Source organism: Melanaphis sacchari, unplaced genomic scaffold (assembly GCF_002803265.2).
Source record: "Melanaphis sacchari strain LSU unplaced genomic scaffold, SCAv2.0 Contig42_pilon_pilon, whole genome shotgun sequence".
NCBI classification, from domain to species: domain Eukaryota; kingdom Metazoa; phylum Arthropoda; class Insecta; order Hemiptera; family Aphididae; genus Melanaphis; species Melanaphis sacchari.
In genome coordinates, this window is record NW_020271275.1 from 737,228 (window position 1) to 751,142 (window position 13,915).

A 13,915-nucleotide genomic window follows, 5' to 3' on the forward strand; every position below is an offset into this window, starting at 1 on the left:
GCAGGATGCAAACGTCATTATTTATATGGATAGGTATGTATATATATATATACAATATCGTTATCGTTATAGGTACATAAAGTTACTGTTTTTTAATTAACGATTTTAAAGTTATTTTTTATATGGAAATTAGTAAAACTCATTTTAATAGGTATAATAACGTTAAGTGGTTATAAGATACTGTATAAAATCTACATGGTTTAACCAAGTATAGTCCATAGTTATATAGTAAGTTTACTGCTTCTTCAAATTAAGAGTTTTATATTTTTCATGTCCACAGCTACTAGGTATTTAATAACTAATAATAATAATGTATGGTCCATGGGGACTATAATATTATGCATTATAATAACATGTTTTAATATTTTATTATATTTTGATATCATTACGATAATGTACACATATTTTCATCATAAAACAAACATACATATACGTACTATAGGCATGTATTACGTTAATATGTAGATACATATTTAATATTTATAGAGTAAGTAAATTGTATATTATGACTTTAAATTATATGAATAATATTAATGATAAACTTAAGCAAAATAAATAATAATTTTGTATTTATAATAGAAATTTGATATATTCTAATATATCTAGGTAGATAGTGTTTAAATACCTGGCCCTGTGGCGCAACGGATAACGCGTCTGACTACGGATCAGAAGATTCCAGGTTCGAATCCTGGCAGGGTCGATGATTACATGTTTTTTATATTTTCATTTTGAATAATTACATGTCACACCGTTTTCATGCAAGCCACGTGTTCACAACTCACAATAATGGAGGGAGGGGGTCCAATCTGTGAGGTCTCACTGATTTTCTGAAAACTTGTTTTATGATATAAATATGATGGCTATACGAGTAGTTTCCAGGGGCTGACTGGTGTAAAAAATCGATCCTGGCGATCATGGATAAAGGCCCAGCCGCTCTGCAGGTATTATAGTATTATACAAATAGCATTATACCAGCATACATTTCTTAATAGTAATAGCCTAGACAGATAGATTTGATATAAAATTATTGCCTAGACGAGTTTTGGTCTTGATATTTTCAATTGTTAGTTGTTACCTCCGCAAGATCACGCCTAATATTCTAAACCGCACATACACCATGGATATAATATACAAGAAACGACAGATAAAAAATGAAATTTCTTATTAACAAAACACTTGGTTACTTAATATTTATTCAATTTCTGGTACCTACGTATACGAGTATAAGTTAATACAATTTAAACGTAATGATTCTAATATTCTATGACAGTGTTTTAATGAAAATGCCAATCCGCGCAGTTGAAAACTTCGTAGAAGTATTTTTGGAAAAGTTTAAAACGAAAACAAGATTGTGTTGAATTTACTTAATATATAAACATATTATCATTATTTTCGATGTGAAAACAAGTAAGCCGAAGCTAACTTCGTTCGCAAGTAACAGAGCTAACAGGAATTGTAATAGCAATTTTCAATAAATAGTTCGGCATGAAAAAAATAAGGAATGCAAAAGGATCTTTAGCACCCCCCCCCTAGTTGCACCACTGGATATAACTAATCTGCGTTTCTGTCAGTGTAATAGGTATCAGCGTTGATTTCAGAATATTCTAAAATCAATGGTATTAGGTAGCACAGAATATATTATTCTGTGATATTGGGTATTACTTGTATTAGACAAATAAGAAAAAAAATGTATTTATTTAATTTCAATTCACCATGTTGAATATTTTATTTTTATAGTTTTAAGCCATTTACCCATAACAATAATATAATTTTTGATTTAATTTTTTAATTTAGTTTCATTGTTTTTATAAATTATAGTTACATACAATATAATAATCTAGTAGTTAATTAATAAAAAACATACATGCGGACATGCAATAGAACACTATTGTTGAAAAATAATATATATTTTTTTTTTTTTATTATATAATTTACAATCTGTTACAGAATAGAACAATGAGTAAAAGTGATGTAAGAATAATGGCTTGAGAGAAACACAGATTTAAGAAACCTTTCAGTAAAGGCACTTTGACAGTTACTAATGTACATAAATATCTAGGTTTACAGGGCAAATGTAAACTGGGCCCGTGATAATCAATTTTGTTGTAAACTCAGCCCCAAAAATTGTAGGCTATAAATTAGGTAAATTGTAAACTCGGCCCGGAAATTTCAGGTAATAAAAAAGGTCGGGTGTAATCTCGGCCCGATAATATTTAAGTTAAAGTATAAGTTTCAATTCTACTCACCCCAATATATATGCCGTTACTGCAAAATTAAAAGAACTACAAACAGAAACGTACATTAAAATCAACAGCCTAGATGCACCATTTCAATATCAAAATACAAAAACTAAAAAAAAAAAGAGAACTCTTAGAAAATATAAAAATAAAGAAATATCAGTGAGTGAATATGTTAAACACATGGATTTTTACTTAAAAAAATAGATTTATACTTACATTATTATACTAAAATTTTTTACTAATATTTTACACAACAGTTTTACTTATATTTTTACATTTTTTACACTTACAAATACACACTTAAAGACATTTAAATTTATACAACCAATTTTATACTATGAATAATTATAATCTGAAAATGAAAATAATTTTTGGAGGATAATGAGAATCGCCTCCTCGTGGTGTTCTCTGGGTAATGCCAAATGGTTCTCAAAAATATTATAAGAAAATTAACTGTAGAATTTTATTCGGGCCGAGTTTACACCTAAATTATTTTTATCTGAAAAAAACACGGGCCGAGTTTACAATAGACCGGTTTACAATAGTATTATATAACAATTTAAAGTTTTTAGATTAGTAGGTCCCGACACCACCGCCTTTTTAATCTTTTCCTGGGGTTACCAGGTATATTTGCTGACGCAAGATCTTTGATTTAGGGATTGGTGTGGTTTTAAACATTTAAATTGAATCGCCTGTAAAAGGTTCTAGCTACCTAATATAGGTTTAAAAGTAATTAACTATAGTTAAAAATCAATTTTAAATTTTAAATAATAATTTAGTTCTAAAATAAAATTATTTTTTATTTATTTTGTTATGGTAAAAAAAAATTATACCATGGTTACTATTGTCTTAGTAAGACAATATAGAAACGATACTCAATCAGCTGGGCTGTCTACTGTATCCCTACGGTATGAAGTATTGAATTCTAAAAGTTAAAACCGTATCAGTAATCTGACTAGATGATGGTAATGTGTATCCCTACTTGTTACGATATTATAAAAACGGAAACAATCCATTGCCCGCGTGATTTTCGCGAGTCTTATGCAAACAAACATTGCTAGAAACGAGCAAATTTGGAATTGCAATAGTTGCATTTTTTTTTATTATTATTCAGTGTTCTTTCAACAGTTTCTACAAATTTTCAACAATATATTGTTCAGTGATAATATTGATATTATTATCATTATTATTTATTTACTAGCGCCGGCGAAACTCGCTGTATGTGAATACCCTAGATCGGTAAAACTCGGTGATGTGAATACCCTAGGTAGCTAAAAATCGATTGAAGTGAATTTCCTAGGTCGGATACAGGACTTTAGAATACCACAGTTAGAAAATTCTAGTAAGCGAAACCAGTGATAACGACGTTTGAGACGTTGGTACCTCTGTTTGGTTGGCTGTAAACTTTTGACGGTGTCGTTTTAAACGCGTAAATAATAAAAGTTCAATTCGAGCGTTTAGTGGTCGGTCATTTCATTAAACTTACAGATGTAATACACCCTGTGATTTTGTGTATGGAAAATGAATAAATAGTGGAATATTTATAAATTAAATATTATATTATGTTCATTGTTCTTATATTATTATAGCTAGGTAAGTCACATTATAATAGCATATTTTTAAGTTTAATATTGAATTTTATTACGGAAAGGTGGTTTATTTTTCTTTAAGTCGAATCACTTGTATGTGAGGAAAAATCATAAGCATTACTTCTTCCTGGGTAATATACATAGATGTGTACTTGGTACGGTTTTTTATTATCAATTTATATTTTTCTTTTAGGTGTTTATTTAATTTTCGATTGCATTGTATTAGGTTAAGTTTTTATGTACCTAATATTGTTTTTACACATTTATGTATATATTTAATTTTTTTAAATATTTTTTAAATTTTTAGAATTGAATTAGTTTGATTTTTCTTGAAATTGGAAATATAATAGATTATAATACATAGTTAACTGATTAATGACCTAAATAAATAATAAATAAAAAATAAAATAAAAACCATAATACTTTAATTGTGGATAAATTAGTTAACAGTTTAAATTAAACTTATCATTCATACAATGTAAATATTTTAATTATTAATAATTGTTTTGAATGAAAAAAAATAAAAAAAAATTATCAAAATTTGACCGACCTTGCCAGGATTCGAACCTGGAATCTTCTGATCCGTAGTCAGACGCGTTATCCGTTGCGCCACAAGGCCGTATATTGATTTTTGGTAAATTACATCATATTACATTTTCTATTATTATTATTATAGGATAAATATTATGTTTATAATTTTATAATAATCCTAAAAAGAATCATTATCAATATTGTGGTGTTAATATTTCATATTCATTTTATAATAATAAGTTTATTTGTCATTAAAAATATTAAATTAATGTTAATAAATGAATATTTTTTAATTTTTTTTTTTTTTTGATAGGTATTCTAAATAACATAATTTTCCAACCAAAAATGATTTTTAGATATTTATAAATCATCATAGTTATATATCTTTATTAAGACAACTTTTATTTTAAAAATGTATTTAACAATTTTTTAATTTAATGTGTGCAGCGATTTAGTAATATAAAAAAAGTAAATGTTATAGTTTCTATTTTAGGTTAAATGTTTATCTAAACTAGGTAGATAATGCTTAAAAAATTATAACTTTAAAATAAGTAACTAAGATAGTATTTTAATTTTTTGGGACTTGAGATTATGTAGGTAGATATCTACTCCTTATATTATTATGAATTTATGAACCTATTTATACTACCTAGTAGGTAAGTAGTAGTTTTATATAAACATTAACATTTAATGCATGTATCAGATCATGAACATAATACCAGATATTATAATTATAATGTTAACATACATACGTTTTTTAAATTGTCGTATAGATTTTGAACAAAACAGTATTTTGTGTACCAGTTTTTATTTATGTCGTTTGTTAAATATTAATATTAATCAGTTTGAAAATGTAAAATCATTCAAAACATAGGTATTTGAAATACTTTGATCTATCAAAGATAATACATTTCTAAGAAGACAGAACATTATTTAAAATATATATACATTACCTTTTGGTTTTCTGTCAGGTAGATACCTAAATACATTTATACTTGACGATTTTATTTTTAATTATTATTAAAGAAAATAGGCAAGTATTATTAGGCAAATACTTATAAGTTATAAGTTATGTTAATATTTTTATTTAAACAATAAAGTATATCATGATAAGTACCTAATAATATATCTAATTAATAATCAATTATACATTTATAAATTATAATATATGTGTTATTAAAAATATTTCAAAAACGTAACATGCAATTTTTTGGACATTTTTACTGTTTTTGTAAAACAGATAATTAAGTATAAGTTTATATCGACATATGGTGAGTTTTATTTAATGCAAATACATTTGGATATTTAATAAAATATTATATTGCAGTATTTAATGACGTCCATCCTGGAGTATAAATGTCAGGAACGTTTGGAAACGTTACATTTGAAACATACTACACAAAAAAGTAAACTGAAGCCGAGTATAAGTCATAAACGGTTAGGATATTTTTTTTTTTGTTATAGTTTAAATTTAAGAAAAACTCAAATAGCTAACAATGACGTTTCGGATCACATAACATTTTATAGACCTTATATATATTATAGTAATAGTATATGAATATAGACGACGATACGATGAGCTGCTGCGTGTGTGCTACATGTGTAGGTCATCAAATGTCCGCGGGACTGGAGTCACCACACATAATATAATATTCATGTATATAATATATATGTGTGTATGCAGTAAGAGCTGTAGTAAGAGCACATCATTAGAACAACATTTTGATCCCACAGAAACCCATAAAAACGTATATACATATATGGTATGACAACGGTTCCTACCGTCGAATATTATTATTATTGTTACAGTTGCGACCATTTGGAGTACACGTGAATGGACGGCCAATGACTATGCGTCGATTCTCGACAGCTCATCTCTGTAGAACTTACACATGTAATCGTAATTAAAGACATATTTTTTTTTACATCCCCTCGAGCACCTTTACGTATCGTTCAGATGGGAATCTATCGGCTTGTATATAATATATACTATACCTATATCCTAGTAAATATGCACCTTTATACATATGTGCCCTAAATCTGTTTCCCCTTACCATATACTTGTACCAACATCGTAGTATAATATTATCTTGTTTACCGTGCGTCGGGATTGTGTGTCATCCGGCCGTATAGGCAGAAGCTCATCGCGGGGGCACGTGCTAATTTGGCTTAAGGTCTCAACAGAGTTTCCGGACATCTTGATTCCGGTAGTATTGTATATCTATATGATGTCAAACAGTCGTCGTCGTTGCCGCATTGAAACCGTTTCTTTGACATTTTATCTTAAACACGTGTCAGAAACGCAATACGTATCTAACCTGTATACATATTATACGTACTATTATCCTATGATGCGCATCGCAACGGTGCAGAAAAATAACACACACGTAACTACAACGTATGTATAAATTAACGCAGAAAAAAACAACTGAAAAAAAATACATGCTAAATAGTGTAGGTATATATAGTATACGGTCGTTATTTTCAACCCCAGAACAGTAAATAGCATAAAATACTATAGCATCGTGTTTCTAAAAAAAATCTTCTTAATTTCAAAACGTTTTTTTCCGTTGTATATAGAAAATATAAAGAATAACCATTACGCATATTATAATTAGCTATAGTTTTAAATGTGTCAGTCACGTAGAAATTAAATATTATATTATATAAATGGTTGTAGATAGGTACATTAAATTTAAATTATCATAATGTATTCTATAAATATGTGTAAGATAGTTTAGTTTAATTTACATTTCGTGTTTTATTATGCCGATATTTTAAAATTAATTTGAATTAATAATGGTCGTAAGTAATAAATTTAAATATAAATCACCTTATTAGTGAAATCATAACATAAAAATAAATAATTTATAGTTAAATATAAACGAAATTAGTGGTTGCGTAGATAATTTAAAATATCATAAAAAATATACACTCCAAGTTCCAATTTCCAATAATAATAAAAAAAAAAAAAAAGCTATTAAAATAAAATAAATCATTAGGTGGTTACTCAATATAGATACTTTTTAATTTTCTACGTTATAATGACACTTTTGAGTACATAAAACTAGAACATATGTTTTATTTATAATAAACAAATGAACATAAAACAAATTATTTACGAGTTTATGTTTATTATACCAAGTGGTGGTTGATAACAACTGTGTTCTAGGCAGCTCTGGATAAATGTATGTGTTATACCTTTATACATATTATTATTATTCATCATAGCGCCGTGTCATTTTTTTTTGATAATTTTAATACTACATTTCACACCGATATTCCTTTTTCTGTCGAACATCTGATTATTTATCTTCCAATTATTTATATATCATACGCGATGATACATATTCTTATTAGATATGTAGATTGTAGGCATCATAATGCTTCATTTTGGGTTTATAAGTATATATTAAATATATTGGAAGAATATAGGAACAAATTAACAATTTAAAAAAACATCTATCAATCTATAATTTTAAATTTGAATGTGTTAAATAAAAAATTAAAACTGACGTTCTATAACAAACCATTTACGTAATTCAAACTAGATTATAATAAAATATTATATTATATGCCATTAAACTTAATAAATATGATATATATCTACGTATTAATTGAGCCTATGTGTAATACACTTTGGTAGTTTTTATGCATTTACTAAACTGGCAGTACTACAAGAATAATGATTTGTCCTATAAATATTTGACACATTTTTAATTTATTTAGCAGATTAAAAGTATACGTTTATTATACGTAGAAATTAATGCGTTGTACTTTCTCGGTTAATTAAAATATATTTATATCTTTGAGTTGAAATATATTTAATTATCATATATATATACTATGTTTTTGCGTAAACTTAAAAATAATATTTGATCCACTATATTACATTATACACTATACTATACATTCTATTTATACGGCCCGTTGACCGAGTGGGGCGTTAATATTCCTAAATAACGTCTCCTGATTTTAACATTATAGTATTATGAAAAATGAAAATTTCACATTTTATGTCATTTAATTAGGACTATAGATTATAATTTATTCAGTATCTTAAAAATCGCTTTATTTATGAACAATTTAATTTATTGTCATTGTATTCATTTCGTATATTTGGAAATAGATTTTTAGACATTTAGATGTAAATTTATCATATATTTTTTTTATAAAACTCGTTCTTTATAGTGTATTTATATTCCTGTTAAGAATAATTATTATGATAAAATAAAATAGGTATTAATAAACAAAATAAAGTTAAAACATAATATTAACTGATAACGAAATAAACAAACAAATCTTTTATTATTTTAGGTGTAATTTAATATGATTTTTATGATATTATGGTCATGCAGATTATTATTATATAGGTGTACTATATTGTAGTAAATATGTTAATCATATAATTAAATTGATTAATGACTATGTAAAATGTTAACTTTATATTATTATACTCACTAATAAATGATAATTGAAAGTTCATAATTTCAGATGATTATTTACAAATCTAAAATTGTGTATATGATTTTAAGAAAATGAATAAATTGAATTATCTGTACTATTAAGTATGTTTATATAATACTTTAAAATAATAAAATTATCACTTATATAAACATTTTACAGCATTCCCGGTTCATTAAAATATGTAGACGTCTTTATCGATTTATGACTTTTAAATAAATCAGATTAAATCATCTTAGTCAAAGAAAATCATACTACTATTGCATACGTATTACAATCATGAGAAGTTCGTAACACGCATATGGATATATCTAGATAAAAATGTTATGGAGGGGCCTTTTATTACATAGTGAGCATTTTTAACCAGTATGTTTTGCAAGATTGTACTATATTATAATTTAAAAATTAAATAATATCGTACTTTAAGTGTCAATAAACAGTGAGATCGGGCGTGGAACTATATATACCTACAGGCTACTTTACGCGGATCATTATGATTATTCGATTTGTGTACCTATACATACGAGTTTATAGCATTAAACTATTGAAGTAAAAGAAAATTAATAGAAAATCGTTCTTTTGCCGCGGATTTGTTAAACCATAATGGTATAAGGAAAATACAACAGTATTACGTTTAATGATGAGTGGGTGTAAATGAACGCATACCACGAATAATGTATGTGATTGTAAGAAAAAAGCTTTGCTGCAATAATTCGAAAAAAATGCAATCCGAAGGGCCGTCATCTCTTATTGCATTTATAGTGGTATGCAAAATTAAAAATTAAAAAAAACATTTTCAATTCCAGCCACATCTTGGAAAATTTTGCACGAATATATAAACGCAAGTATTATTTTTTAGAATTATAATCTGGACATGAAATCAATTTTTATGTTTCACTTATTTTATACAATTATTATTATTTCAAAATATATATATAATTCTTATACAATTTGAATACATCTTTAATCGTATTATATAGTTTAAGTAACAATAATAATGTTACATGGCACATATATTTATATATCTGTATATAGGTATCAATTCTACATTCCGTACAAATATAATATGATTAACTGCTGGCCGATACATTAATAATAAATTCACACACGATTAACTGTAAGGCCTATCTCCATTCTCCAATAACACATCATGTAGGTACTCGTATATAAGAATTTTAGTATTCATTGCACATATTATATAGACATAGCAACACTTTTCATATATTACTGAACTTCATATGACTACGATACAGCCACCTACTTCTGTAAAACTTCTTTCAACTATTTTATAAGTATTATTGTTTGTATATATTTAATAGTCAATAAAACTTAATCATATATCTAAAATAACTAGTTATTTAAATACATTTAAGATCTTTATTATATTTATCTGCCACCTGTGGCTATACGGTATAATATCATACCTGCAGCAAGTAGATTATTACCTACCTACTCCGCGTTTTTCCCCAAATATAAGCTTATGCTTGCTATTTAGTAAGTCACTTTAAAATTATATTATTTTCGAGCACTATAGACACCAGAAAATGTAATTCATAAGTATATGATGCATGAATTATTATAGAAACTTAGCCAACTATGACAACATTGATTTTCATTTAAAATACTGCTGAACATTATAATAGCAGATTAAACATTTCCATCAGAGTTATTAAAATATCAGTTTTATGTTTTATTAGAATAATAAAGGTACCTAGCTAGTTCCACTCTCATTTTTTACAATTTTATATCATTTCATTATGTATTTCACTTATGAATGACATTTTATTTTGAAGACATTAAAAATTTAATCTTTAATGGTCCAACTTGAAATGTGTTCCTCTCTATGACTTGCATACCATGAATTTCCATCCCATAAATATGGTTCCGTACGTTTTGGAAAACTAAACTTTCCCAATGTTTGAAATAATACTATTTATTATACAAGAATATAAGTACACGACTTTACAAGATTGATAATTGGAGACTTTATGTATATAGTATAAATAATATAATTATTAATTGTATTCAAAATAATTGAATATGTATATTGAGTGTAATGAGTAAGGTGAATTAAAAAAATTAAATATTTGAGAAATTTAAACATTAATAACCATTAAGCGTGTAATTTTTTGAAGTATAACTTATATACATATACAGATTTTCTAAATTTAAAAATATATCTAATAAAATGACATACAAGTAAACCGTATTTATTTTATGTGCACGATAGGTACTAAAATTTATTAAAATATTTCAGAAAATTGTATGCATTTTTTTCCAGAAATTTTCTTCTAACGTCTTTATTGTTATAAAATGTATGTACATTTATTCAAAATGTCCGTTGGAAGCGCTCATCACCGACTTAGGCGTACAATCATAGATATAGATATAAATGTATACGTATATTTTATTATTTTTATTCAGTTTGAACGCACGACCGGCGTCTGCGGTGCCGACGGCAACAGGAGTGGAGGGCGACCGTTTACCCTGGCGTGGCGGGCCAATGGCAGCGGCGCGTTCCCCGACTCCGGCCAAAGGATAATATAGCGCGGCGGCGCGCAACACAAGAATAGTACTTATGCCGCCGCCGCCGCCACAGTGTGTTTATATTATTATCGCCGTGTGCCACACAACAGACACAGTCCACCCGACGACCGTACCGCTCGTGTGTTTCGCATCAGTGACTTTTCTCGCCCGCGATTTCCGTATTATAAATATTTTTTTTGTACTTTTGTCGTTTGAAAAAAAAAAAATCGATCGAAATCGAACAGTGCGTGTTCATCAATCGTTTTGTCTCGATACAAATTATTTTATACATTGAAAAATCGCGTATTTAACTCACTTGCATAAAATATACGTATTATATCGCACCGGTCTAATAATATACGCGTTTCGACCATGGATTTCGTCGAGTCCCGCGAATTCATCTGACGACCGGCGTTTTATTTTCTACCACACATACACGCGCGTTATTATATACATAATAACAAACTAGATCACATTTCATCAGCTCGCCAAGTAAGATTTTATGCTCACACACATTTCGCTTCTTATTTTTATTTTTTTTATTATTTTGTTGTTGTGTATACAACTGCATTAAATTGTTATATAATACATAGTTCGTCCTGTGGGATTCTGCAAAATATCCTGCATGTGTGTTACACTTGTACTGCAGACGTTTGAAAATTTACTGGTCTAATAATTATTGTTTACTTTTTGATTTACTTAACCATAATCGCCACATAACGAAAATCGGCTATAAAAAATTAGAGTTTATTTAATATGAGGTGATTATTGCTATTTTTTAGGCTAACCATTTTTCAACTGAAATGTTAAGTACGATATAAGCGGTTTTAACATTGGCGATGTTGGGTTGAAATATATTATAATGCATATAAATAGGTCCCTGTAGACTATAGTAATATATATTATCATGTATCTATACATACATAGCACTGTATAAGTGCATTTAAGCGCAAATCATCGCGCGATGTTTTTCGATCGGAGGACACATGCGGGGTCGATCGTTGGTACCATCTGTTTTTCTTGAAACGTCCAAAATGTGGACCATGTCAACCCTGCGTAAGAAAACACATTGCACGGTGTAAACAATAACACGTTGTAGCAAAGATAGAATTTTTATTATAAACCCTTAAATGTAGTAGGTATCTATACTCCGAAGATTGGAATTCGATTAAATTCATGGTTGTAACAACAATTTTAGTCTTATTCTGTATACCTATATGCAATAAATGTACGAGTATGTTGTAAAATTAGATTTTCTTTTTATCTTAAATTTTAAATTAAATTTTTTCTAAATAAAGGTCCTTGTAGGCAACATTTAATAGATTTTTATTCACAGTCAATTGTTATATCATAAAAAATATTTATAGATATACCTAATACCTACATTATTATACATATTTATAAATTTTTTTCTTCGTGTTTATATAAAATACATTTACAGGTTAATAATTGGTCTACTTGTAATTGATGTCAGCTAGTATTAAATTATTGAGTTTTTTTTTAGATTTTAAAAAGTCGATACCGTTATGGTGTTAACTGGGTGCTGATTTAAAATAATAAATCTATAACTCGTGATAAGATTTAATTGTTTCACAGTAGTTATAATACACTTATATATGTATATACTGCTGGAAAAAATATTATAAATCTCCAGTTTAATTAGGTGCTGGAAATGATATAGACTCTGCAAACGAGTGCCACGTATAAATAAAAATCAGGGCTCAAAATAATTCATTAGCCAGTCGTTTTCTCCTACTCTCTTGAACACCACTATATATACGTACATAATAATATAGTGGCCACCGCCATAAATTGTAACACATTTAAACACCGTCTCCTCGGTTTCCCCATGTTGATCATAGCTCATATCTATCATATTAATATACCTACATGTCCATGTAAATTATTCATAAATTTCTCGCCGTGATCATAAGATAACCTACAGTATGATTTTCACAAAAATATTGAAACCTAAAATGTTAGTCACATATAGCTCAGACTCATTAATTCTGAACCAGTCAATTTTTATCCATAGATATGATGTGTACTATTATTAATAATTCAGTGACATTATAGTTTACTTAATCATTTAACTATAAAAAATATGTTAATTGACTTTTAAATGCAGTGTAGGTATTTATATGACAAAGGCTGTACATAAATATATGTAAATCTATAGACTTAGAGACTCATAGAGTTTATGAGTTTACTAACAAAATTATCACTACTAATTATTTTGTGTATATACTTAATACTTATACATAAATTCATAAGACTCACGGGCAATTTATGTCGAATAAAACTGCATTTAAATGTTGGAACCTCAGTAGACACATTATTATTTGATGCGCCCAAAATCCCATACTTAAGCGTGTATCCCACGCATATACTCCATAAAATCGTATCGAGTTACTTGTTACGATTCGCAAACGTGCCGCGGACGTAATCTTTTCATCCTCCTGAGGTCCGTCTATACTACACTGTATTATAAAGTATGTAATATGTCACAGCTAGATTGAGACGTTTTGCGACCACAGCATCACATCATGTATAGTATATCCGGTT

General features: G+C 27.7%; 1 protein-coding gene and 2 non-coding genes across 4 annotated transcripts in view; 2 read left to right on the forward strand and 1 right to left on the reverse strand.

Moving 5' to 3' along the window:
• Nucleotides 1-627: 627 nt before the first annotated feature.
• Nucleotides 628-700, forward strand: Trnar-acg. Its single transcript has one exon. It is a non-coding gene; the product is annotated as a tRNA-Arg (tRNA).
• Nucleotides 701-4,375: 3,675 nt separating this feature from the next.
• Nucleotides 4,376-4,448, reverse strand: Trnar-acg. Its single transcript has one exon. It is a non-coding gene; the product is annotated as a tRNA-Arg (tRNA).
• A 6,966-nt stretch (nt 4,449-11,414) lies between these two features.
• The window catches only part of LOC112597549 (fibroblast growth factor receptor homolog 1-like), a 32,815-nt gene continuing 30,314 nt past the window's right edge, over nt 11,415-13,915 (forward strand). For both annotated transcript variants that reach the window (XM_025343639.1, XM_025343640.1), the window contains exon 1: nt 11,415-11,842. The gene's annotated coding sequence lies outside the window, so the exon portion shown is untranslated. The remainder of the gene's footprint in view (nt 11,843-13,915) is intronic.